The sequence below is a fragment of the Leuresthes tenuis genome, unplaced genomic scaffold (assembly GCF_036924035.1).
Source record: "Leuresthes tenuis unplaced genomic scaffold, fLeuTen1.0.hap1 SCAF_10, whole genome shotgun sequence".
Classification (NCBI taxonomy): Eukaryota; Metazoa; Chordata; class Actinopteri; order Atheriniformes; family Atherinopsidae; genus Leuresthes; species Leuresthes tenuis.
In genome coordinates this window covers 25,726,440-25,754,402 of record NW_027325364.1, presented here as the reverse complement: position 1 = coordinate 25,754,402, position 27,963 = coordinate 25,726,440, and the positions used below count along the sequence as shown (strand labels likewise).

General features: G+C 41.9%; 3 non-coding genes across 3 annotated transcripts; 1 reads left to right on the top strand and 2 right to left on the bottom strand.

The window, feature by feature from the left end:
• Positions 1-9,218: 9,218 nt before the first annotated feature.
• LOC140317425 (U5 spliceosomal RNA) lies at positions 9,219-9,333 on the top strand. The gene has a single exon (XR_011917740.1). It is a non-coding gene; the product is annotated as a U5 spliceosomal RNA (small nuclear RNA).
• Positions 9,334-12,578: 3,245 nt separating this feature from the next.
• Positions 12,579-12,762, bottom strand: LOC140317112 (U2 spliceosomal RNA). Its single transcript, XR_011917458.1, has one exon. It is a non-coding gene; the product is annotated as a U2 spliceosomal RNA (small nuclear RNA).
• Positions 12,763-13,057: 295 nt separating this feature from the next.
• On the bottom strand, positions 13,058-13,173 carry LOC140317233 (U5 spliceosomal RNA). The gene has a single exon (XR_011917565.1). It is a non-coding gene; the product is annotated as a U5 spliceosomal RNA (small nuclear RNA).
• Between the last annotated feature and the right edge of the window lie 14,790 nt (positions 13,174-27,963).

Sequence of the window (27,963 nt, the reverse complement as noted above, 5' to 3'; positions counted from 1 at the left end):
AAAATCCCAAATCATGCAGAACGTATGAAAAGAAGCTTATTCTCGGATTCCTGATCCTTCAGTTTTGCTCTTTCTTCTACTGCAAAATACAATGTTGTTCTTTGTTGAAGTCGATCTAGACATTGATAAATATGAAGGAAAAAGCAGTTTTAACTTGGTTTGAGTGAATGAATTCATTTTATACATAAAATCCGAAATCGTGCAGAACTCATGAAAATAAGCTTATTCTCGGATTCCTAAAACTTTTGATTTGCTCTTTCTTTTATTGCAAAGTACAACGTTGTTTTTTTGCTTAAATCTATTGAGACATTGATAAATATGAAGGTAAAAGCCGTTTTAACATAGTTTGAGTGAAGGAATTAATTTTATAGATAAAATCCCAAATCATGCAGAACTCCTCAAAAGGGAGGTATGGCTTAATCACAAGTGTGGCTCTTTCTCATTCAGGGTAGTATGAGGAAGTTTATGCTTGAAATATATGTAGAAATGGGTACATATGAAGGACAAAGCAGTGTTAACTTAGTTTGAGAGAAGGAATTCATTTTATACATAAAATCCCAAATCATGCAGAACGTATGAAAAGAAGCTTATTCTCGGATTCCTGATCCTTCAGTTTTGCTCTTTCTTCTACTGCAAAATACAATGTTGTTCTTTGTTGAAGTCGATCTAGACATTGATAAATATGAAGGAAAAAGCAGTTTTAACTTGGTTTGAGTGAATGAATTCATTTTATACATAAAATCCGAAATCGTGCAGAACTCATGAAAATAAGCTTATTCTCGGATTCCTAAAACTTTTGATTTGCTCTTTCTTTTATTGCAAAGTACAACGTTGTTTTTTTGCTTAAATCTATTGAGACATTGATAAATATGAAGGTAAAAGCCGTTTTAACATAGTTTGAGTGAAGGAATTAATTTTATAGATAAAATCCCAAATCATGCAGAACTCCTCAAAAGGGAGGTATGGCTTAATCACAAGTGTGGCTCTTTCTCATTCAGGGTAGTATGAGGAAGTTTATGCTTGAAATATATGTAGAAATGGGTACATATGAAGGACAAAGCAGTGTTAACTTAGTTTGAGAGAAGGAATTCATTTTATACATAAAATCCCAAATCATGCAGAACGTATGAAAAGAAGCTTATTCTCGGATTCCTGATCCTTCAGTTTTGCTCTTTCTTCTACTGCAAAATACAATGTTGTTCTTTGTTGAAGTCGATCTAGACATTGATAAATATGAAGGAAAAAGCAGTTTTAACTTGGTTTGAGTGAATGAATTCATTTTATACATAAAATCCGAAATCGTGCAGAACTCATGAAAATAAGCTTATTCTCGGATTCCTAAAACTTTTGATTGGCTCTTTCTTTTATTGCAAAGTACAACGTTGTTTTTTGTTTAAATCTATTGAGACATTGATAAATATGAAGGTAAAAGCCGTTTTAACATAGTTTGAGTGAAGGAATTAATTTTATAGATAAAATCCCAAATCATGCAGAACTCCTCAAAAGGGAGGTATGGCTTAATCACAAGTGTGGCTCTTTCTCATTCAGGGTAGTATGAGGAAGTTTATGCTTGAAATATATGTAGAAATGGGTACATATGAAGGACAAAGCAGTGTTAACTTAGTTTGCGTGAAGAAATTCATTTTATACATAAAATCCGAAATCGTGCAGAACTCATGAAAATAAGCTTATTCTCGGATTCCTAAAACTTTTGATTTGCACTTTCTTTTACTGCAAAGTACAACGTTGTTTTTTGTTGAAATCTATCTAGACATTGATAAATAGCAGCCGAAACTCTGCTGCCGCTTTTGATAATTTATGGTTGGGCATTCTTACCTTTTCTTACCCACTTTTTACAAATTATGATCTTAGATTCACACCTACTTGCACTACTTACTACCTTCTCATCCACTTATGATCATGTGCGGTTGGGCTTTCGCACCTTTTCTTACCTATTTTTCAGTAATTATGGGTGGACATTCAGACCTTCTCTCAGCCGAAAACCTCCGCTCCTCTTTTGATCATACATTGTCGGGCATTCACACCTTGTCTTACCCGCTTTTTACAAACTTTAGTCGGACATTCAAACCTTCTTGCAGCTGAACCACCTCCGCTCCCTGTTTTGATCATATATGGTCTGGCAATAGTACCTTTTCTTACCCATTTGTGAGTAATTATGGCTGGACATTCACACCTTCTTGCAGCCGAACACAACCTCTCCCGCTTTTGATGATATATGGTCCGGCATTCTTACCTTTTCTAACACATTTTTCAGCAATTATGGTCGGACATTCACACCTACTCACAGACGATCACCTCCGCTCCCACATTTGATAGTGTATAGTCGGGCATTCTCACCCTTTCTCATCAGCTTTTTGCAAATTATGATCTGATATTCACACCTACTTGCAGTCGAACAGCTCTGCTCCCGCTTTTGATTATGTTTGGTTGGATATTCGAACATTTTCTTAATGCTTTTTACATATTTTGGTTGGACGTTCACACCTTCTTGTAGCCGAACACTTCCACTCCTGCTTTTGATGATGTATGGTTGGACATTCACACCTTTTTTTTGCCCATTTTTCAGGAATTATGGGTGGACAGTCACACCTTGCAGCTGAACACCTCCTATCCCACTTATGATCATGTGCGGTTTGATTTTCGAAAAGTTTCTTTCATGTTTTCTAGCAATTATTGATGGACATGTAGACCTTCTTGCAGCTGAACACCTCCGCTCCCGCTTTTGATCATACATTGTCAGGCATTCGCACCTTGTCTTACCCACTTTTTACAAACTTTAGTCGAACAGTCACACCTACTTGCAGCCGAACACAACCTGTCTCGCTTTTGATGATGTATGGACCGGCATTCTTACCTTTTCTAACACATTTTTCAGCAATTATGGTCGGAGATTCACACCTACTCACAGCCGAACAACTCCGCTCCCGCATTTGATGGTGTATAGTCGGGCATTCTCACCCTTTCTCATCAGCTTTTTGCAAATTATGATCTGACATTCACACCTACTTGCAGTCGAACAGCTCTGCTCCCGCTTTTGATTATGTTTGGTTGGATATTCGAACCTTTTCTTAACTGCTTTTTACAAACTTTGGTTGGACGTTCACACCTTCTTGTAGCCGAACACATGCACTCCTGCTTTTGATGATGTATGGTTGGGCATTCGCACCTTTTTTTTTACCCATTTTTCAGGTATTATGGGTGGACATTCACACCTTCTTGCAGCTGAACACCTCCTCTCCCACTTATGATCATGTGTGGTTTGATTTTCGAAAATTTTCTTTCATGTTTTCTAGCAATTATTGATGGACATTTAGACCTTCTTGCAGCTGAACACCACCTCTCCCGATTTTGATGATGTATGGACCGGCATTTTTACCTTTTCTAACACATTTTTCAGCAATTATGGTCGGAGATTCACACCTACTCACAGCCGAACAACTCCGCTCCCGCAGTTGATGATGTATAGTCGGGCATTCTCACCCTTTCTCATCAGCTTTTTGCAAATTATGATCTGACATTCACACCTACTTCCAGTTGAACAGCTCTGCTCCCGCTTTTGATTATGTTTGGTTAGATATTCGAACCTTTTCTTAACTGCTTTTTACAAACTTTGGTCGGACGTTCACACCTTCTTGCAGCCGAACACCTACGCTTCCGGTTTTGATAGTGTATATTCGGGCATACGAACCTTTTCCTACCCGCTTTTTACAAACCAAGGTCGGACTTTCACACCTTCTCTTAGCTGAACAACTCCGCTCCCTCTTTTGATTGTGTACAGTCGGGTAATTTAACCTTTTCTTACCCGGTTTTTACCTTCTATGGTCGGACATTCACACCGTCTTACAGCGGAACACCTCCGCTCCCTCTTTTGATGATGTATGGTTAGGCATTCGCACCTTTTCTTACCCATTTTTCAGTAATTATGGGTAGACATTCACACCTTCTTGCAGCTGAACACCTCCTCTCCCGCTTATGATCATGTGCAGTTTGATATTCGAAAATTTTCTTTCATGTTTTCTAGCAATTATTGATGGACATTCAGACCGTCTTGCAGCTGAACACCTCCGCTCCCACTTTTGATGGTGTATAGTCGGGCTTTCGAGCCTTTTCTTCCCCGGTTTTTACAAATTATGGTTGGACATTCAGACCTTCTTGCAGCCGAAAACCTCCACTCCCTCTTTTGATCATACATTGTCGGGCATTCGCACCTTTTCTTACCCGCTTTTTACAAACCATGGTCGGACTTTCACACCTTTTAGTAGCCGAACAACTCCGCTCCCGCTATTGATTGTGTACAGTCGGGAATTTTAACCTTTTCTTACCCGCTTTTTACCAACTATGGTTGGACATTCACACCTTCTTACAGCAGAACACCTCCGCTCCCTGTTTTGATTATGTATGGTTTGACATTCGCACCTTCTCTCACCCGCCTTTTACTATGGTCGGCCATTCACAGCTTCCTCTCCACCATACTTGTATGGTGGGATATTCACACCCACTTGCATCCGAAGACCTCCGCCCCCACTTTTGTTGATATTTAGTCGGTCATTCGCAGCTTACCCGCTTTTGGCAAACTATGGCCTTCTTGCAGCCAAACACCTCTGATCTCGTTTTGATGATGTAAGGTTGGGCATTCAGACCTTGCTTCACCTGCTTTTCACCAAATATAGTCGGACATTCACACCCACTTGCATCCGAAGACCTCCGCCCCAAATTTTGTTGATATTTAGTCGGACATTCGCACCTTACCCGCTTTTGGCAAACTATGGCCTTCTTGCAGCCAAACACCTCTGATCTCGCTTTTGATGATGTAAGGTTGGGCATTCAGACCTTGCTTCACCTGCTTTTCACCAAATATAGTCGAACATTCACACCTTCTTGCAGCCGAACACTTCCGCTCCACCTTTTAGTGTTCTATCACACCTTTTTTTCACCGCATTTTATACATTATGGTTGGAAATTTTCAACCACTCTCATCCGAAGACCTCTCCTCCCGCTTTTGTTAATATATTTGAACTTTAGTTGGACATTCAAACCTTCTTGCAGCTGAACCACCTCCGCTCCCTGTTTTGATCATATATGGTCTGGCAATACTACCTTTTCTTACCCGTTTGTGAGTAATTATGGCTGGACATTCACACCTACTTGCAGCCGAACACAACCTCTCTCGCTTTTGATGATGTATGGACCGGCATTCTTACCTTTTCTAACACATTTTTCAGCAATTATGGTCGGAGATTCACACCTACTCACAGCCGAACAACTCCGCTCCCGCATTTGATGGTGTATAGTCGGGCATTCTCACCCTTTCTCATCAGCTTTTTGCAAATTATGATCTGACATTCACACCTACTTGCAGTCGAACAGCTCTGCTCCCGCTTTTGATTATGTATGGTTGGATATTCGAACCTTTTCTTAACTGCTTTTTACAAACTTCGGTTGGACGTTCACACCTTCTTGTAGCCGAACACATGCACTCCTGCTTTTGATGATGTATGGTTTGGCATTCGCACCTTTTTTTTACCCATTTTTCAGGTATTATGGGTGGACATTCACACCTTCTTGCAGCTGAACACCTCCTCTCCCACTTATGATCATGTGTGGTTTGATTTTCGAAAATTTTCTTTCATGTTTTCTAGCAATTATTGATGGACATTTAGACCTTCTTGCAGCTGAACACCACCTCTCCCGATTTTGATTATGTATGGACCGGCATTTTTACCTTTTCTAACACATTTTTCAGCAATTATGGTTGGAGATTCACACCTACTCACAGCCGAACAACTCCGCTACCGCATTTGATGGTGTATAGTCGGGCATTCTCACCCTTTCTCATCAGCTTTTTGCAAATTATGATCTGACATTCACACCTACTTCCAGTCGAACAGCTCTGCTCCCGCTTTTGATTATGTTTGGTTAGATATTCGAACCTTTTCTTAACTGCTTTTTACAAACTTTGGTCGGACGTTCACAATATCTTGCAGCCGAACACCTCCGCTTCCGCTTTTGATGGTGTATATTCGGGCATACGAACCTTTTCTTACCCGCTTTTTACAAACCAAGGTCGGACTTTCACACCTTCTCTTAGCTGAACAACTCCGCTCCCTCTTTTGATTGTGTACAGTCGGGTAATTTAACCTTTTCTTACCCGCTTTTTACCATCTATGGTCGGACATTCACACCGTCTTACAGCGGAACACCTCCGCTCCCTCTTTTGATGATGTATGGTTAGGCATTCGCACCTTTTCTTACCCATTTTTCAGTAATTATGGGTAGACATTCACACCTTCTTGCAGCTGAACACCTCCGCTCCCACTTTTGATGGTGTATAGTCGGGCTTTCGAGCCTTTTCTTCCCCGGTTTTTACAAATTATGGTTGGACATTCAGACCTTCTTGCAGCCGAAAACCTCCACTCCCTCTTTTGATCATACATTGTCGGGCATTCGCACCTTTTCTTACCCGCTTTTTACAAACCATGGTCGGACTTTCACACCTTTTAGTAGCCGAACAACTCCGCTCCCGCTATTGATTGTGTACAGTCGGGTATTTTAACCTTTTCTTACCCGCTTTTTACCAACTATGGTTGGACATTCACACCTTCTTACAGCAGAACACCTCCGCTCCCTTTTTTGATTATGTATGGTTTGACATTCGCACCTTCTCTCACCCGCCTTTTACTATGGTCGGCCATTCACAGCTTCCTCTCCACCATACTTGTATGGTGGGATATTCACACCCACTTGCATCCGAAGACCTACTTTTGTTGATATTTAGTCGGTCATTCGCAGCTTACCCGCTTTTGGCAAACTATGGCCTTCTTGCAGCCAAACACCTCTGATCTCGCTTTTGATGATGTAAGGTTGGGCATTCAGACCTTGCTTCACCTGCTTTTCACCAAATATAGTCGGACATTCACACCTTCTTGCAGCCGAACACTTCCGCTTTTAGTGTTCTATGAGGCATTCACATATTTTTTTTCACCGTATTTTATAGATTATGGTTGGAAATTCTCACCCACTCTCATCCGAAGACCTCTCCTCCCGCTTTTGTTAATATATAGTCGGGCATTCGAACCTTTTCTTACCCGCTTTTTACAAATTATGGTCGAACATTCACACCTACTTGCAGCTGAATACTTCCGCTCCACCTTTTAGGTATGTATGGTTGGCATTTGCACCTCTTTTTATACTGATTGCTGAAGATTAAGTTGTTCTTTCTCAAACTACAAATTTTTTTTAATTGTTGAAACTTGATTTGAAGTGGATAAATAAGGAGGACAAACAGTTTTAAGTCAGGCTGATAGAAGGAATTAATTTTATAGCAAAATCTGTATTTCGTCATATGTCGAGAGATGCTTATTGCTGAAGAAGTTCTTTCTCATTCTACAAAGTACAACGTTGTTTATCGTTGAAACTTGATTAGACATGAATAAATATGAAGGACAAAGCAGTCTTAACTTGGTTTGAGTTAATGAATTCGTTTTATAGGAGAATCCGAATTCGTGCATAACTCATAAAATAGAGCTTATTTTCGGATTCCTGAAGAATGAGTCTGGTTCTTTCTCATAATACAAAGTTTGTTGTTTATTGTTGAAACTTCATCAGAAGTGAAGAAATAAATGAATGCCTATCAACAAATGTGGGATCTAATCTCTAGTGCTTCCTCTAAAATAATTTCCTTTCTCAATTTAGAAATGTGTGTGTGTAAGTCACAACACCCGTGACACCAAAACGGCTTTCTTTTCTCTACACTCTGCACTATGAGCACACACACCAAATCAGAAAGGGTTTTTTCTCTCTTTTCTACATTATGGACTGTGGGGACACAAAACCGCTCTCTCTCTTTTTTTTTTTTTATCGTGTGCCAGGGCGTTGTCTCACGTATTAGATTATGCTTAAGATACGAATGGGTTTATCAGTCACATCAGAATCCATACATACTGATCCTCCCGTAATAAAATGGTCGGATCTTATCAAACACACTTTGTTTCTTGTGACAATCAAGTCAGCGAAACAGCGTATACACGTCAAGACACTGAATCAAGTTTGCCACAAGAACTCATAAGTTTGGCAGTATTGCTCTGCCGTCAGCAATCATACACCCATTTTATTTTCGTGAGACATGTGCAGGCACCTGTTCATCTACTGTTCTATCACTATGAATTAGTTTATCTATTATCAATAAGGATACTTCTACAACTACTATCAAAGTATGTCCAGACTTCTTATGTTGTCAGTTGCTATATATGAATAAGTGGGTAGCTACTGACAAGCATTAAGCATGTCACACAGCCCAAACATATAACATTTCAGGACACACCACACAGTTAACAACCACAGTGAAGTGTCAAAGCCCAAACATGTAACATTCAACAGGACACTTACACAACACATTCAAATCAAACAGTCAGACAACATACAAGAACATATACCCCAGCCGGCATTGCTCCCTGCCTATTTTCGTACAGCACACTATGTGTGCGCACACCTTTATTCACAAACTCTTCAACTTATACTCTTTTACCGAAGCTGCTACAGCTCGATTGGCCGAATACCCTTTGATCCTATTTCGGTGAATTTGACATCTGCCTTACATATAACAGATTAGCGGTTTAGCAGTTTTAATTTAGTTTGAGTGAAGGAATTCATTTTATAGCAAAATCCGAAATCGTGAAGAACTCATGAAAGTAAGCTTATTCTCGGATTCCTGAAACTTTAGATTTGCTCTTTCTTTTACTGCAAAGTACAACGTTGTTTTTTTTGTTTAAATCTTTCTAGACATGGTAAATATTAAGGACAAAGCAGTTTTCACATAGTTTGAGTGAAGGAATTCATTTTATAGATAAAATCCCAAGAGTCTGCTGAGAAAAGAGAGTGAATGCGAAGTAGACTTTAACACGGCTATGGGAGCGAGCCGAGTGTGGGCTAACCGGGAGAATTGCTTGAAAGAAACGCGACACCGAATGAGCGATCAGAACAAAGCCTCAATACGGGATTCTCGTGGTGTTTTTGTTGCTGCCTTGTCTTTTGCACAGAGTAAAAGACAAGGCAGCCATCGAATAGGGCCCGATTGTTCCTAGTTGGTCAGCCGAGGAGCAAGGGGGGGGGGGCAAGCGTCTCAACCAAGCAAAGCTCACCATGGGGAAGGTGGCTATGCCAACTAGCCTGTTGCCCTGCTCCCGCAGTGACGGATAATCGTACTCTGGTTTCTCTACATAACGTACAAGTCTTTCGCCTTTTACTAAAGATTTCTGTGGAGAGCAGCACTAATGAGTTGTTTCTATTTTTGGCAGGCTTTACCTTTGCGGGTAAAGCCCTTTCTGTCTGTGCAAAAGAAATCTTCTTACTGTGCAGAGTGACTTCTCTGAGTAGAGTCGCCTTACTAGTTGCGACTGTGCCGATGTTCGAAGCTGGAGTGCAAAGTTGTTGCTTGAATGGTGCTTGCTGGAGCGTGCGGGAGTGCAAAGTTATACCATTTAAAAGGGCTGAAGAGTGCTCAGTGCAGCGGGTGGGCGACACTCTGGCCACCTTGAAAACCGAGGTTACATCCACTACCAGGGGCAGCCCAAGTTCTGCCGCAAGTGTGGTGAGCATGGGCACCTGGTTGAGGCTTGTACCAAGGTGTTATGTGGGAAGAGCAGAGAAATTGGGCAAACTTTTGGAGAGTGTCCAAATGGCAGGAAATGTAATCTCTGTGGAGAATTAAATCACCTCTTCAGAGATTGCCCTAAATCTTTTGCCAACAAATTAAAGACGGTAAAGCCACAGTCAAGCCAACAAAGAGAAGGACCAAAGGTGGCAGTTGGTGAACAAAGTGAAGAGGTTGACCCAATAAATTCAAACTTCCCGCCAAAAGCTTGGATTGGAAGTGAGGAGCAAAAAGGGGAGGGGCCTGTAGAGGCCTCACCACTCAGTGTTGAAGTCTGTGAGAATTCACAGGCAGAGGGTGGAGCTACGCTAAATGAGGAGGAAGAGCAGACAGGTGAGTCTAGTGAAGATACTCACCTCCCCGAAGGTCAACAGCCGAAGAGGACGGCATCTGAGCCTCTGATTCCCCAGTGGTATCAGAGAAGAGGGGAAGAGTTAGGTCCCTTTCAGACAGTTCTTCAGTGGAAGAACCTAGAGTCTTCCCCTCCGACTCACCAAATGAGGTCTCCTTTTTAACTTCAGCTCTGCAATCAACCCCCAGGGACTCAAAGTTAAATGCAACATTGCGTCAGAGGCCAACACCGAGAGTCCGAAAAGGAAATATAGATCACCCTACTCACTTTTCACCTAAAGAAATGAAGGAAGAGCTAGTTTCCCAAGAAATAACCTGTGTGTAATTTGTTTTGATAACTTAGAAAAACGAAAATGACATATCTACTTTCCTTTATGCTTTTAATGGTTCTCACCTTCTCAACACTAAATGTGAGAAGTGTGAAATCAAAGACAAGAGCCCAGAGTATTTTATCCTTCTTAGACTCCATAAAATCAGATGTGTTTTTAATACAAGAATGTGGACTACCTTTTTTAAAAAACCATAGACAATGGGAGGAAATGTGGCCCCATTTATCGATATGGAGTGGCTCAAATCAAAATAAAAATGATGGTGTGGCCATTCTAATTAAAAATCCGCATGTTCTGGTGAAAGGTAGCACAATGGTGAGAGACGGACGGGCACTTTTAGCACACTTGAATTTTATGGGTCAAGACTTTAACCTCTTAAATATTTATGGTTTCAATGGAAAAAATGAAAGGTATGACCTTTTAGAAGATATACAGCTTTACATGCTAGGGCAAGTACCTTTAGTTGTAGGAGGGGATTTTAACTGTATCTTGAGCAGGAAAGATAGAAAAAGAGCAGGGGTAGATTTTAAAGTGGATAAGACTTCGATTTTACTTCAGGGCATATGCAGGGATTTTAAGCTTACTGACTGTTTTAAAACCATGCATCCCAGAGAGGAGGGCTTCACCTGGTTTAGTCATGATGGCACCAGAGCCTCTCGCATTGATTATTTCTTTACTAGAGATTGCCCACCCACTGATGTTAGATTAACCCCTGTTTTCTTTTCAGACCACCTTATGCTCTCCTGCACCCTTTCACCCCCTTCTGGTGTGACGGTAGGAAGTGGTCTGTGGAAACTAAACTGTTCCCTGTTGGAGGATGAAATCATAGTCAGTCAGTACAGGGAATGTTATAAAGAGTGGCAGACCCTTCAAGACCTCTACGAAACACATGCACAATGGTGGGAAATGGTGAAGGAAACGACCCAGACTTTTTTTAAACAGCAAGGTAAACGTAAAAAAAGGAAAGAGAATAGATGTATGATGGGACTACATAAACGCTTACAGCGCTACTTTAAACTAAATCAGTGTGGCATAGACTTTAAAGAAGAAATCAAAGATGTCAAAAAGGAAATGTCAGTTTTAGCAGAAATAAAGAGTAAAGGAATTTTTGTAAGAAGCAGGGAGCAGGAAATTGAGGAAGGTGAAAAAGAAAGAAAGTTATAAATAAAAAGGAGTGTATTCAAAATCTAAAAAGAGAAGATGGGTTTTTAACAAAATCCACACAAGAGATGATTGAAACTGTACATACCTTTTATAGTAACATGTACAAAGAGAAACCAGTGCACTTGGAAACATCGGCAGAAATCTTAAAATTCGTTGACAAAACCGTAAAAGAGAATGCACACTTGACACAGAATTTTACTGCTTTAGAGTTAAAAAAATGCCTAACAGGTTTTAAGAGAAGTCGAGCTCCGGGTTTAGACGGGCTTCCTGCAGAATTCTATCTGACCTATTGGGACCTTTTATCATCAGACATTTTAGATGTTTTTAAAGATTTTGAAAAACTCGACCGACTGCCTGACAGTTTTAGAGTGGGAATAGTGACTCTACTTTATAAAAAAAATGATAAGACTGACCTAAAGAATTGGAGGCCCATCACACTTTTAAACTTTGACTGTAAACTTTTTAGCAAGGTTTTAGCGACATGGATGTCCTCTGTTTTAGAGGAGGTAATTCACCCAGACCAAGCTTGTGCCATCTCAGGGAGACAACTCACCGACAGCCTCGTACTGATTCGAGACATCATTGATTACGCTAGAGACAGAAACACCCGGCTTGTCATCTTAAATTTAGACTTTGAAAAAGCATTTGATCGGGTCTCGCATCAATATCTCTTTCAGGTGTTGCAGCCATCGAAAAGGGCCCGATTGTTCCTACTTGGTGAGCTTTGCTTGGTTGAGACGCTTGCCCCCCCCCCCCCTGCTCCTCGGCTGACCAAGTAGAAACAATCTATTCGATGGCTGCCTTGTCTTTTACTCTGTGCAAAAGACAAGGCAGCCACAAACACCACGGGAACACCGTATTGAGGCTTTGTTCTGACCACTCATTCGGTGTCGCGTTTCTTTCAAGCAATTCTCCCGGTTAGCCCGCACTCGGCTCGCTCCCAGAGCCGTGTTAAAGTCCACTTCGCATTCACTCTCTTTTCTCAGCAGATTAAAAGAAAGTTTCATCTTGGGCTCCCTGAAACTTCCATCCTGCACCGCTGTTTGCTTTTTCACAAGAGCAGAGGAGAGCGCACCGTTCCCAGCGGCACTGCAGTACCGGGTCGAGGCTTGGAGTGAACGGAGCAAGCTTCTTTTTCAACTCCTATTCTTAAAAATCCATTTAATATGTTGTCCTCGTATAGAGGACATATTAAACTGATAAGAACAGATACTACACTTGATCTTAGCCAAAAGGCCGAGAAGCGATAACTGTCCACTGTTTCAGGTCCGAGGGCCCTTGCTGGCACAATGCGCACTTCTTTTTATGGCCATAGGTGGCCAGAGTGTCACGTTGCACCTCCGCCCACCCGCTGCACTGAGCACTCTTCAGCCCTTTTAAATGGTATAACTTTGCACTCCCGCATGCTCCAGCAAGCACCATTCAAGCAACAACTTTGCACTCCAGCTTCGAACATCGGCACAGTCGCAACAAGTAAGGCGACTCTACTCAGAGAAGTCACTCTGCAAAGTAGCAAGATTTCTTTTGCACAGACAGAAAGGGCTTCACCCGCAAAGGTAAAGCCTACCAATAATAGAAACAACTCATTAGTGCTGCTCTCCACGGAAGTCTTTAGTAAAAGGCGAAAGACTTGTATGTTATGAAGAGAAACCAGAGTACGATTATCCGTCACTGCGGGAGCAGGGCATCAGGCTAGTTGGTATAGCCACCTTCCCCATGGTGAGCTTTGCTTGGTTGAGACGCTTGCCCCCCCCCCCTTGCTCCTCGGCTGACCAAGTAGGAACAATCGGGCCCTATTCGATGGCTGCCTTGTCTTTTACTCTATGCAAAAGACAAGGCAGCAACAAAAACACCACGAGAATCCCGTATTGAGGCTTTGTTCTGACCGCTCATTCGGTGTCGCGTTTCTTTCAAGCAATTCTCCCGGTTAGCCGACACTCGGCTCGCTCCCATAGCCGTGTTAAAGTCTACTTCGCATTCACTCTCTTTTCTATGCAGACTCTTGGGATTTTATCTATAAAATGAATTCCTTCACTCAAACTATGTTAAAACTGCTTGTCGTTCATATTTACCATGTCTAGAAAGATTTAAACAAAAAAAACAACGTTGTACTTTGCAGTAAAAGAAAGAGCAAATCTAAAGTTTCAGGAATCCGAGAATAAGCTTACTTTCATGAGTGCTTCACGATTTCGGATTTTGCTATAAAATGAATTCCTTCACTCAAACTAAATTAAAACTGCTAAACCGCTAATCTGTTACATGTAAGGCAGATGTCAAATTCACCGAAATAGGATCTAAGGGTATTCGGCCAATCGAGCTGTAGCAGCTTTGGTAAAAGAGTATAAGTTGAAGAGTTTGTGAATAAAGGTGTGCGCACACATAGTGAGCTGTAGGAAAATAGGCAGGGAGCAATGCCGGCTGGGGTATATGTTCTTGTATGTTGTCTGACTGTTTGATTTGAATGTGTTGTGTAAGTGTCCTGTTGAATGTTTGGGCTTTGACACTTCACTGTGGTTGTTAACTGTGTGGTGTGTCCTGAAATGTTATATGTTTGGGCTGTGTGACATGCTTAATGCTTGTCAGTAGCTACCCACTTATTCATATATAGCAACTGACAACATAAGAAGTCTGGACATACTTTGATAGTAGTTGTAGAAGTATCCTTATTGATAATAGATAAACTAATTCATAGTGATAGAACAGTAGATGAACAGGTGCCTGCACATGTCTCACGAAAATAAAATGGGTGTATGATTGCTGACGGCAGAGCAATACTGCCAAACTTATGAGTTCTTGTGGCAAACTTGATTCAGTGTCTTGACGTGTATACGCTGTTTCGCTGACTTGATTGTCACAAGAAACAAAGTGTGTTTGATAAGATCCGACCATTTTATTACGGGAGGATCAGAATGTATGGATTTTGATGTGACTGATAAACCGATTCGTATCTTAAGCATAATCTAATACGTGAGACAACGCCCTGGCACACAATCAAAAAAAAAAAGAGAGAGCGGTTTTGTGTCCCCACAGTCCATAATGTAGAAAAGAGAGAAAAAAGCCTTTCTGATTTGGTGTGTGTGCTCATAGTGCAGAGTGTAGAGAAAAGAGAGAAAAGAAAGCCGTTTTGGTGTCACGGGTGTTGTGACTTACACACACACATTTCTGAATTGAGAAAAGAAATTATTTTAGAGGAAGCAGTAGAGTTTAGATCCCACATTTGTTGATAGGCATTCATTTATTTCTTCACTTCTGATGAAGTTTCAACAATAAACAACAAACTTTGTATTATGAGAAAGAACCAGACTCATTCTTCAGGAATCCGAAAATAAGCACGAATTCGGATTCTCCTATAAAACGAATTAATTAACTCAAACCAAGTTAAGACTGCTTTGTCCTTCATATTTATTCATGTCTAATCAAGTTTCAACGATAAACAACGTTGTACTTTGTAGAATGAGAAAGAACTTCTTCAGCAATAAGCATCTCTCGACATATGACGAAATACAGATTTTGCTATAAAATAAATTTCTTCTATCAGCGTGACTTAAAACTGTTTGTCCTCCTTATTTATCCACTTCAAATCAAGTTTCAACAATTAAAAAAAAATTGTAGTTTGAGAAAGAACAACTTAATCTTCAGCAATCAGTATAAAAAGAGGGTAACAAAAGGTGCAAATGCCAACCATACATCACTAAAAGGTGGGGCGGAAGTATTCAGCTGCAAGTAGGTGTGAATGTTCGACCATAATTTGTAAAAAGTGGGTAAGAAAAGGTTCGAATGCCCGACTAAATATTAACAAAAGCGGGAGGAGAGGTCTTCGGATGAGAGTGGGTGAGAATTTCCTACCATACAAGTATGGTGGAGAGGAAGCTGTGATTGAACGACCATAGTAAAAAGCAGGTGAGAAAAGGTGCGAATGTCAAAACATACATGATCAAAACAGGGAGCGGAGGTGTTTGGCTGCAAGAAGGTGTGAATATCCACCCATAATTACTGAAAAATGGGTAAGAAAAGGTGCGAATGCCCAACCATACATCATCAAAAGCAGGAGTGGATGTGTTCGGCTACAAGAAGGTTTGAATGTCCAACCATAGTTTGTAAAAAGCGGGTAAGAACAGGTTTGTATGCCCGACTGTACACAATCAAAAGAGGGAGCGGAGTTGTTCAGCTACAAGAAGGTGTGAAAGTCCGACCATGGTTTGTAAAAAGCGGGTAAGAACAGGTTCGTATGCCCGAATATACACCATCAAATGCGGGAGCGGAGGTGTTCGGCTGTGAGTAGGTGTGAATCTCCAACCATAATTGCTGAAAAATGTGTTAGAAAAGGTAAGAATGCCGGTCCATACATCATTAAAAGCGAGAGAGGTTGTGTTCGGCTGCAAGTAGGTGTGAATGTCCAGCCATAATTACTCACAAACGGGTAAGAAAAGGTAGTATTGCCAGACCATACATGATCAAAACAGGGAGCGGAGGTGGTTAAGCTGCAAGAAGGTGTTAATGTCCGACTAAAGTTTGTAAAAAGCGGGTAAGAAAAGGTGCGAATGCCCGACAATGTATGATCAAAAGAGGGAGCGGAGGTTTTCAGCTGAAAGAAGGTCTGAATGTCCAACCATAATTTGTAAAATCCGGGGAAGAAAAGGCTCGAAAGCCCGACTATACACCATCAAAAGCTGAAGCGGAGGTGTTCAGCTGCAAGAAGGTCTGAATGTCCATCAATAATTGCTAGAAAACATGAAAGAGAATTTTCGAATATCAAACCGCACATGATAATAAGCGGGAGAGGAGGTGTTCAGCTGCAAGAAGGTGTGAATGTCCACCCATAATTACTGAAAAATGGGTAAGAAAAGGTGCGAATTCCCAACCATACATCATCAAATGCACGAGTGGATGTGTTCGGCTACAAGAAGGTTTGAATGTCCGACCATAGTTTGTAAAAAGCGGGTAAGAAAAGGTTCGAATGCCCAAACATACACCATCAAAAGAGGGAGCGGAGGTGTTCCGCTGTAAGAAGGTGTGAATGTCCGACCATAGTTGGTAAAAAGCGGGTAAGAAAAGGTTAAAATACCCGACTGTACACAATCAATAGCGGGAGCGGAGTTGTTCGGCTACTAAAAGGTGTGAAAGTCCGACCCTGGTTTTAAAAAGCGGGTAAGAAAAGGTTCGAATGCCCGAACATACACCATCAAAAGAGGTAGCGGAGGTTTTCCGCTGTAAGACGGTGTGAATGTCCGATCATAGTTGGTAAAAAACGGGTAAGAAAAGGTTAAAATACCCGACTGTACACAATCAAAAGAGGGAGCGGAGTTGTTCAGCTAAGAGAAGGTGTGAAAGTCCGACCATGGTTTGTAAAAAGCGGGTAAGAAAAGGTTCGTATGCCCGAATATACACTATCAAAACCGGAAGCGTAGGTGTTCGGCTGCAAGAAGTTGTGAACGTCTGACCAAAGTTTGTGAAAAAGCAGTTAAGAAAGGGTTCGAATATCTAACCAAACATAATCAAAAGCGGGAGCAGAGCTGTTCGACTGCAAGTAGGTGTGAATGTCAGAGAATAATTTGCAAAAAGCTGATGAGAAAGGGTGAGAAATCCCGACTATACACCATCAAATGCGGTAGCGGAGTTGTTCGGCTGTGAGTAGGTGTGATTCTCCAACCATAATTGCTGAAAAATGTGTTAGAAAAGGTAAGAATGCCGGTCCATACATCATCAAAAGCGGGAGAGGTGGTGTTCGGCTGCAAGTAGGTGTGAATGTCCATTAATAATTGCTTTAAAACATGAAAGAAAATTTTCGAATATCAAACCTTACATGATCATTAGCGGGAGAGGAGGTGTTCAGCTGCAAGAAGGTGTGAATATCCACCCATAATTACTGAAAAATGGGTAGGAAAAGATGCGAATGTCCAACCATAAATCATCAAAGCAGGAGTGGAGTTGTTCAGCTACAAGAAGGTATGAAAGTACAACCATGGTTTGTAAAAAGCGCGTAAGAGAAGGTTCGAAAACCCGAATATATACCATCAAAAGCGGAAGCGGAGGTGTTCGGCTGCAAGAAGGTGTGAACGTCCGACCAAAGTTTGTAAAAAGCAGTTAAGAAAAGGTTTGAATATCCAACCGAACATAATCAAAAGCGGGAGCAGAGCTGTTCGACTGCAAGTAGGTGTGAATGTCAGATCATAATTGCTGAAAAATGTGATAGAAAAGACTAGAATGCCGGACAATACATCATCAAAAGCGGGAGAGGTGGTTTTTCGGCTGCAAGTAGGTGTGAATGTCCAGCCATAATTACTCACAAACGGGGGAAGAAAAGGTAGTATTTCCAGACCACACATGATCAAATTAGGGAATGGAGGTGGTTCAGCTAGAAGGTGTGAATGTCTGAATAAAGTTTGTAAAAACCGTGTAAGACAAGGGGCGAATGCCCGACAATGTATGATCAAAAGAGGGAGCGGAGGTTTTGGGCTGCAAGGTCTGAATGTCCAACCACAATTTGTAAAAATCGGGGAAGAAAAGGCTCGAAAGCCCGACTATACACCATCAAAAGCGGGAGCAGAGGTGTTCAGGTGCAAGAAGGTCTGAATGTCCGACCAAAAATTACTGAAAAATGGGTAAGAAAAGGTGCGAATGCCAAATCATACATCATCAAAAGCAGGAGCGGATGTGTTCGGCTACAAGAAGGTTTGAATGTCCAACCATAGTAAGTAATAGGCGGGTAAGAAAAGGCTCGAATGCCCGACTATATACCATCAAAAGCGGAAGCGGAGGTGTTCGGCTGCAAGACGGTGTGAACGTCCGACCAAAGTTTGTAAAAAGCAGTTAAGAAAATGTTCGAATATCCAACCAAACATAATCAAAAGCGGGAGCAGAGCTGTTCGACTGCAAGTAGGTGTGAATATCAGATCATAATTTGCAAAAAGCTGTTGAGAAAGGGTGAGAATGCCCGACTATACACTATCAAATGTGGGAGCGGAGGTGTTCGTCTGTGAGTAGGTGTGAATGTCCGACCATAATTGCTGAAAAATGTGTTAGAAAAGGTAAGAATGCCGGACCATATATCATCAAAAGCGGGAGAGGTTGTTTTCGGCTGCAAGTAGGTGTGAATGTCCAGCCATAATTACTCACAAACGGGTAAGAAAAGGTACTATTGCCAGACCATATATGATCAAAACAGGGAGCGGAGGTGGTTCAGCTGCAAGAAGGTTTGAATGACCGACTAAAGTTTGTAAAAAGCGGGTAAGACAAGGTGTGAATGCCCGACAATGTATGATCAAAAGAGGAGCGGAGGTTTTCGGCTGCAAGAAGGTCTGAATGTCCACCCATAATTACTGAAAAATGGGTAAGAAAAGGTGCGAAAGCCCAACCGCACATGATCATAAGTGGATGAGAAGGTGTTCGACTGCAAGTAGGTGTGAATGTAAGATCATAATTTGTAAAAAGCGGGTAAGAAAAGGTAAGAATGCCCAACCATAAATTATCAAAAGCGGCAGCAGAGTTTCGGCTGGTATTTATCAATGTCTAGATAGATTTCAACAAAAAAAAAATTGTACTTTGCAGTAAAAGAAAGTGCAAATCAAAAGTTTTAGGAATCCGAGAATAAGCTTATTTTCATGAGTTCTGCACGATTTCGGATTTTATGTATAAAATGAATTCCTTCACGCAAACTAAGTTAACACTGCTTTGTCCTTCATATGTACCCATTTCTACATATATTTCAAGCATAAACTTCCTCATACTACCCTGAATGAGAAAGAGCCACACTTGTGATTAAGTCATACGCCCCTTTTGAGGAGTTCTGCATGGTTTGGGATTTTATCTATAAAATTAATTCCTTCACTCAAACTATGTTAAAACGGCTTTTACCTTCATATTTATCAATGTCTCGATAGATTTAAACAAAAAAACAACGTTGTACTTTGCAGTAAAAGAAAGAGCCAATCAAAAGTTTTAGGAATCCGAGAATAAGCTTATTTTCATGAGTTCTGCACGATTTCGGATTTTATGTATAGAATGAATTCATTCACTCAAACCAAGTTAAAACTGCTTTTTCATTCATATTTATCAATGTCTAGATCGACTTCAACAAAGAACAACATTGTATTTTGCAGTAGAAGAAAGAGCAACACTGAAGGATCAGGAATCCGAGAATAAGCTTATTTTCTTATGGGCAAGTGGGAACTGCTTTGTCCTTCATATTTATCAATGTATAGATGGATTTCAACTTCTTCTACTGCAAAGTCCAATGTTTTTCTTTGTTGAAGTCGATCTAGACATTGATGAATATGGAAGGACAAAGCAGTTTTAACTTGGTTTGAGCAAAGCAATTCATTTTATAGCAAAATCCGAAATCGTGCAGAACTCATGAAAGCAGGCTTATACTCGGATTCCTGAAACTTTAGATTTGCTCTTTCTTTTACTGCAAAGTACAACGTTGTTTTTTTGTTTAAATCTTTGTAGACATGGTAAATATGAAGGACAAATCAGTTTTAACATAGTTTGAGTGAAGTAATGCATTTTATAAGCAAAATCCCAAATCATGCAGAACTCACGAAAAGCTTTTTCTCGCTTTTCACTGCTTTTTACAAACTTTGGTCGGACGTTCACACCTTCTTGCATCCGAACACCTCCGCTTCCGTTTTTGATGATGTATATTTGGGCATTCGAACCTTTTATTACCCGCTTTTTACAAACCATTGTCGGACTTTCACACCTTCTTGCAGCCGAACACCACCTCTCCCGCTTTTGATGATGTACGGTCCAGTATTCTTACCTTTTCTAACACATTTTTCAGCAATTATGGTCGGACATTCACACCTACTCACAGCTGGACACCTCCGCTCCCGCTTTTGATCATACAATGTCGGGACATCGCTCCTTGTCTTACCAGCTTTTTACAAACTTTAGTCGAACATTCACACCTTCTTGCAGCTGAACACCTCCGCTCCCGCTTTTGATGATGTATAGTCGGGCTTTCGAGCATTTTCTTACCCGGTTTTTACAAATTATGGTTGGACATTCAGACCTTGCAGCCGAACACCTCCGCTCTCTCTTTTGATCATACATTGTCGGGCATTCGCACCTTGTCTTACCCGCTTTTTACAAACTATAGTCAGACATTCACACCTTGCAGCTGAACCTCCGCTCCCTGTTTTGATCATGTATGGTCTGGCAATACTACCTTTTCTTCCCCCGTTTGTGAGTAATTATGGCTGGACATTCACACCTACTTGCAGTCGAACAGCTCTGCTCCCGCTTTTGATTATGTTTGGTTGGATATTCGAACTTTTTCTTAACTGCTTTTTACAAACCATGGTCGGACTTTCACACCTTCTTGTAGCCGAACAACTCCGCTCCCGCTATTGATTTTGTACAGTCGGGTATTTTAACCTTTTCTTACCCGCTTTTTACCAACTATGGTCGGACATTCACACCGTCTTACAGCGGAACACCTCAGCTCCCGCTTTTTATGGTGTATAGTCGGGCATTCGAACCTTTTCTTACCCGCTATTTACAAACTATGGTAGGACATTCAAACTTTCGTGTATCCGAAAACCTCCGCTCTCTCTTTTGATCATACATTGTCGGACATTCGCACCTTTTCTTACCCGCTTTTTACAAACCATGGTCGGACTGTCACACCTTCTTGTAGCCGAACACATCCGCTCCCGCTATTGATTGTGTACAGTCGGGTATATTAACCTTTTCTTACCCGCTTTTTACCAAGTATGGTTGGACATTCACACCTTCGTACAGCGGAACACCTCCGCTCCCTCTTTTGATGGTGTATGTTCGGGCATTCAAACCTTTTCTTACCCGCTTTTTCCAAACTATGGTCGGCTATTCACAGCTTCCTCTCCAACATACTTGTATGGTGGGATATTCACACCCACTTGCATCCGAAGACCTCCGCCCCAAATTTTGTTGATATTTAGTCGGACATTCGCACCTTACCCGCTTTTGGCAAACTATGGCCTTCTTGCAGCCAAACGACTCTGATCTTGCTTTTGATGATGTAAGGTTGGGCATTCAGACCTTGCTTCACCTGCTTTTCACCAAATATAGTCGGACATTCACACCTTCTTGCAGCCGAACACTTCCGCTCCACCTTTTAGTGTTCTATCACACCTTGTTTTTCACCGCATTTTATACATTATGGTTGGAAATTTTCAACCACTCTCATCCGAAGACTTCTCCTCCCGCTTTTGTTAATATATTTGAACTTTAGTTTGACATTCAAACCTTCTTGCAGCTGAACCACCTCCGCTCCCTGTTTTGATCATATATGGTCTGGCTACTACCTTTTCTTACCCGTTTGTGAGTAATTATGGCTGGACATTCACACCTATTTGTAGTCGAACACAACCTCTCTCGCTTTTGATGATGTATGGACCGGCATTTTTACCTTTTCTAACACATTTTTCAGCAATTATGGTCGGAGATTCACACCTACTCACAGCCGAACAACTCCGCTCCCGCATTTGATGATGTATAGTCGGGCATTCTCACCCTTTCTCATCAGCTTTTTGCAAATTATGATCTGACATTCACACCTACTTGCAGTCGAACAGCTCTGCTCCCGCTTTTGATTATGTTTGGTTGGATATTCAAACCTTTTCTTAACTTCTTTTTACATATTTTGGTTGGACGTTCACACCTTCTTGTAGCCGAACACTTCCACTCCTGCTTTTGATGATGTATGGTTGGGCATTCACACCTTTTTTTTGCCCATTTTTCAGGAATTATGGGTGGACATTCACACCTTGCAGCTGAACACCTCCTATCCCACTTATGATCATGTGCGGTTTGATTTTTGAAAAGTTTCTTTCATGTTTTCTAGCAATTATTGATGGACATGTAGACCTTCTTGCAGCTGAACACCTCCGCTCCCGCTTTTGATCATACATTGTCAGGCATTCGCACCTTGTCTTACCCACTTTTTACAAACTTTAGTCGAAAAGTCACACCTTTTTGCAGCCGAACACCACCTCTCCCGCTTTTGATGATGTATGGTCCAGCATTCTTACCTTTTCTAACACATTCTTCAGCAATTATGGTCGGACATTCACACCTACTCAGAGCCGAACACCTCCGCTCCCGCATTTGATGGTGTATAGTCGGGCATTCTCACCCTTTCTCATCAGCTTTTTACAAATTATGATCTGACATTCACACCTGCTTTTGATAATGTATTGTTAGGCATTCGCACCTTTTTTTTTACGCATTTTTCATGAATTATGGGTGGACATTCACACCTTCTTGCAGCCGAACACCTCCTCTCCCGCTTATGATCATGTGCGGTTTGATATTCGAAAATTTACTTTCTTGTTTTAAAGCAATTATTGATGGACATTCAAACCTTCTTTTTGATGGTGTATAGTCGGGCTTTCGAGCCTTTTCTTCCCGGTTTTTACAAACCATGGTCGGACTTTCACACCTTCTTGTAGCCGAACAACTCCACTCCCGCTATTGATTGTGTACAGTCGGGTATTTTAACCTTTTCTTACCCGCTTTTTACCAACTATGGTCGGACATTCACAGCTTCCTCTCCACCATACTTGTATGGTGGGATATTCACACCCACTTGCATCCGAAGACCTCCGCCCCAGATTTTGTTGATATTTAGTCGGACATTCGCACCTTACCCGCTTTTGGCAAACTATGGCCTTCTTGCAGCCAAACAACTCTGATCTTGCTTTTGATGATGTAAGGTTGGGCATTCAGACCTTGCTTCACCTGCTTTTCACCAAATATAGTCGGACATTCACACCTTCTTGCAGCCGAACACTTCCGCTCCACCTTTTAGTGTTCTATCACAACTTTTTTTTCACCGCATTTTATACATTATGGTTGGAAATTTTCAACCACTCTCATCCGAAGACTTCTCCTCCCGCTTTTGTTAATATATTTGAACTTTAGTTTGACATTCAAACCTTCTTGCAGCTGAACCACCTCCGCTCCCTGTTTTGATCATATATGGTCTGGCTACTACCTTTTCTTACCCGTTTGTGAGTAATTATGGCTGGACATTCACACCTACTTGCAGTCGAACACAACCTCTCTCGCTTTTGATGATGTATGGACCGGTATTTTTACCTTTTCTAACACATTTTTTAGCAATTATGGTCGGAGATTCACACCTACTCACAGCCGAACAACTCCGCTCCCGCATTTGATGATGTATAGTCGGGCATTCTCACCCTTTCTCATCAGCTTTTTGCAAATTATGATCTGACATTCACATCTACTTGCAGTCGAACAGCTCTGCTCCCGCTTTTGATTATGTTTGGTTGGATATTCGAACCTTTTCTTAACTTCTTTTTACATATTTTGGTTGGACGTTCACACCTTCTTGTAGCCGAACACTTCCACTCCTGCTTTTGATGATGTATGGTTGGGCATTCACACCTTTTTTTTGCCCATTTTTCAGGAATTATGGGTGGACATTCACACCTTGCAGCTGAACACCTCCTATCCCACTTATGATCATGTGCGGTTTGATTTTCGAAAAGTTTCTTTCATGTTTTCTAGCAATTATTGATGGACATGTAGACCTTCTTGCAGCTGAACACCTCCGCTCCCGCTTTTGATCATACATTGTCAGGCATTCGCACCTTGTCTTACCCACTTTTTACAAACTTTAGTCGAACAGTCACACCTTTTTGCAGCCGAACACCACCTCTCCCGCTTTTGATGATGTATGGTCCAGCATTCTTACCTTTTCTAACACATTCTTCAGCAATTATGGTCGGACATTCACACCTACTCAGAGCCGAACACCTCCGCTCCCGCATTTGATGGTGTATAGTCGGGCATTCTCACCCTTTCTCATCAGCTTTTTACAAATTATGATCTGACATTCACACCTGCTTTTGATAATGTATTGTTAGGCATTCGCACCTTTTTTTTTACGCATTTTTCATGAATTATGGGTGGACATTCACACCTTCTTGCAGCCGAACACCTCCTCTCCCGCTTATGATCATGTGCGGTTTGATATTCAAAAATTTACTTTCTTGTTTTAAAGCAATTATTGATGGACATTCAAACCTTCTTTTTGATGGTGTATAGTCGGGCTTTCGAGCCTTTTCTTCCCGCTTTTTACAAACCATGGTCGGACATTCACACCGTCTTACAGCGGAACACCTCTGCTCCCGCTTTTGATGGTGTATAGTCGGGCATTCGAACCTTTTCTTACCCGCTTTTTACCAACTATGGTGGGACATTCAAACCTTCTTGTATCCGAAAACCTCCGCTCTCTCTTTTGATCATACATTGTCGGACATTCGCACCTTTTCTTACCCGCTTTTTACAAACCATGGTCGGACTTTCACATCTTCTTGTAGCCGAACACATCCGCTCCCGCTATTGATTGTGTACAGTCGGGTATTTTAACCTTTTCTTACCCGCTTTTTACCAACTATGGTCGGACATTCACACCTTCGTACAGCGGAACACCTCCGCTCCCTCTTTTGATGGTGTATGTTCGGGCATTCAAACCTTTTCTTACCCGCTTTTTCCAAACTATGGTCGGCTATTCACAGCTTCCTCTCCACCATACTTGTATGGTGGAATATTCACACCCACTTGCATCCGAAGACCTCCACCCAAAATTTTGTTGATATTTAGTCGGACATTCGCACCTTACCCGCTTTTGGAAAACTATGGCCTTCTTGCAGCCAAACACCTCTGATCTCGCTTTTGATGATGTAAGGTTGGGCATTCAGACCTTGCTTCACCTGCTTTTCACCAAATATAGTCGGACATTCACACCTTCTTGCAGCCGAACACTTCCGCTTTTAGTGTTCTATGAGGCATTCACATATTTTTTTTCACCGTATTTTATAGATTATGGTTGGAAATTCTCACCCACTCTCATCCGAAGACCTCTCCTCCCGCTTTTGTTAATATATAGTCGGGAATTCGAACCTTTTCTTACCCGCTTTTTACAAATTATAGTCGAACATTCACACCTACTTGTAGCTGAATACTTCCGCTCCACCTTTTAGGTATGTATGGTTGGCATTTGCACCTCTTTTTATACTGATTGCTGAAGATTAAGTTGTACTTTCTCAAACTACAACATCTTTTTATTTGTTGAAACTTGATTTGAAGTGGATAAATAAGGAGGACAAACAGTTTTAAGTCAGGCTAATAGAAGGAATTAATTTTCTAGCAAAATCTGTACTTCGTCATATGTCGAGAGATGCTTATTGCTGAAGAAGTTCTTTCTCATTCTACAAAGTACAACGTTGTTTATCGTTGAAACTTGATTAGACATGAATAAATATGAAGGACAAGGCAGTCTTAACTTGGTTTGAGTTAATTAATTCGTTTTATAGGAGAATCCGAATTCGTGCTTATCTTCGGATTCCTGAAGAATGAGTCTGGTTCTTTCTCATAATACAAAGTTTGTTGTTTATTGTTGAAACTTCATCAGAAGTGAAGAAATAAATGAATGCCTATCAACAAATGTGGGATCTAAACTCTACTGCTTCCTCTAAAACAATTTCTTTTCTCAATTCAGAAATGTGTGTGTGTAAGTCACAACACCCGTGACACCAAAACGGCTTTCTTTTCTCTCTTTTCTCTACACTCTGCACTATGAGCACACACACCAAATCAGAAAGGCTTTTTTCTCTCTTTTCTACATTATGGACTGTGGGGACACAAAACCGCTCTCTCTTTTTTTTTTTGATTGTGTGCCAGGGCGTTGTCTCACGTATTAGATTATGCTTAAGATACGAATTGGTTTATCAGTCACATCAGAATCCATACATACTGATCCTCCCGTAATAAAATGGTCGGATCTTATCAAACACACTTTGTTTCTTGTGACAATCAAGTCAGCGAAACAGCGTATACACGTCAAGACACTGAATCAAGTTTGCCACAAGAACTCATAAGTTTGGCAGTATTGCTCTGCCGTCAGCAATCATACACCCATTTTATTTTCGTGAGACGTGCAGGCACCTGTTCATCTACTGTTCTATCACTATGAATCAATAAGGATACTTCTACAACTACTATCAAAGTATGTCCAGACTTCTTATGTTGTCAGTTGCTATATATGAATAAGTGGGTAGCTACTGACAAGCATTAAGCATGTCACACAGCCCAAACATATAACATTTCAGGACACACCACACAGTTAACAACCACAGTGAAGTGTCAAAGCCCAAACATTCAACAGGACACTTACACAACACATTCAAATCAAACAGACATTCGGGCAGACGTGTGCGTCCTGCTCCGAATGCCAGTTGGTTAACCAACAGGCCATCCTGAAAGCACTTTGCGCCCATTGCCGCTGATTGAGGTCCCATTTGAGCGTATTGGGATGGACTATCGCAAGGTGAATGATGTGTCACGATTTGATGCCTATCCTATGCCCCGGGTCGACGAGCTCCTGGATCGCCTGGGCACTGATCGTTTTTTTACGACACTGGATTTGACCAAGGGCTACTGGCAGATTCCCTTGTCTCCAGAGTCTAAGGAAAAAACGGCCTTCTCCACTCCGTACGGGTTGTACCAATTTGTCACACTTCCGTTCGGGTTGTTCGGGGCCCAAGCCACATTTCAACGCCTTATGGATCGGGTCCTGCGGCCGCATGCTGCGTATGCTGCCGCTTACCTGGATGACGTCATCATCCATAGCAACAGCTGGGCGGAGCATGATCAGCAGGTGGCGGCAGTGCTGGAGTCACTGTGGCAGGCGGGGCTCACGGCCAACCCAAAGAAGTGTGCAGTTGGACGGAGGGAGGTACGGTATCTGGGATACCACTTGGGCGGCGGACAGGTGCGTCCACAGGTAGACAAGACAGCAACGATTGCAGCCTGCCCAAAACCTAAGACCAAGAAAGAGGTGAGGCGGTTTTTGGGGCTGGCCGGATATTATCGGCGATTTATTCCCAACTTCGCGGAGCTGACCAGCCCCTTGACCGACCTTACCCCAAAAGGTGCCTCTAATCCGGTCCGGTGGACGGAGCAGTGCCAGGCGTCACTTGAGAGGGTAAAGCAGACCCTCTGTGGGGAGCCTCTTCTCCACACACCTAACTCCTCTCTCCCATTTGTCCTGCAGACTGATGCATCGAGAAGGGGGTTGGGGGCTGTTCTGTCCCAGCAGGTGCGGGGCGTTGACCGCCTACTGCTTTACATCAGCCGGAAACTATCCGAGAGGGAGACCAGATACAACACGGTGGAGAGGGAGTGCCTGGCCATCCGGTGGGTGGTCGGCGCCCTGCGGTATTACTTGCTGGGGCGCCCATTCACCCTCTGCTCGGACCATGCTCCCCTCCAGTGGCTCCACCGAATGAAAAATGTCAATGCATGGATCACCCGCTGGTATCTGGCACTACAGCCTTTTTATGGGCACAGATGGCGGTGGCCGACTTCCTTTCCAGCTCGCATGGCGAGGTGGGGGGGGAAGTAGGTTAGGCCAGACCGCTCCCCGGCCAAGGT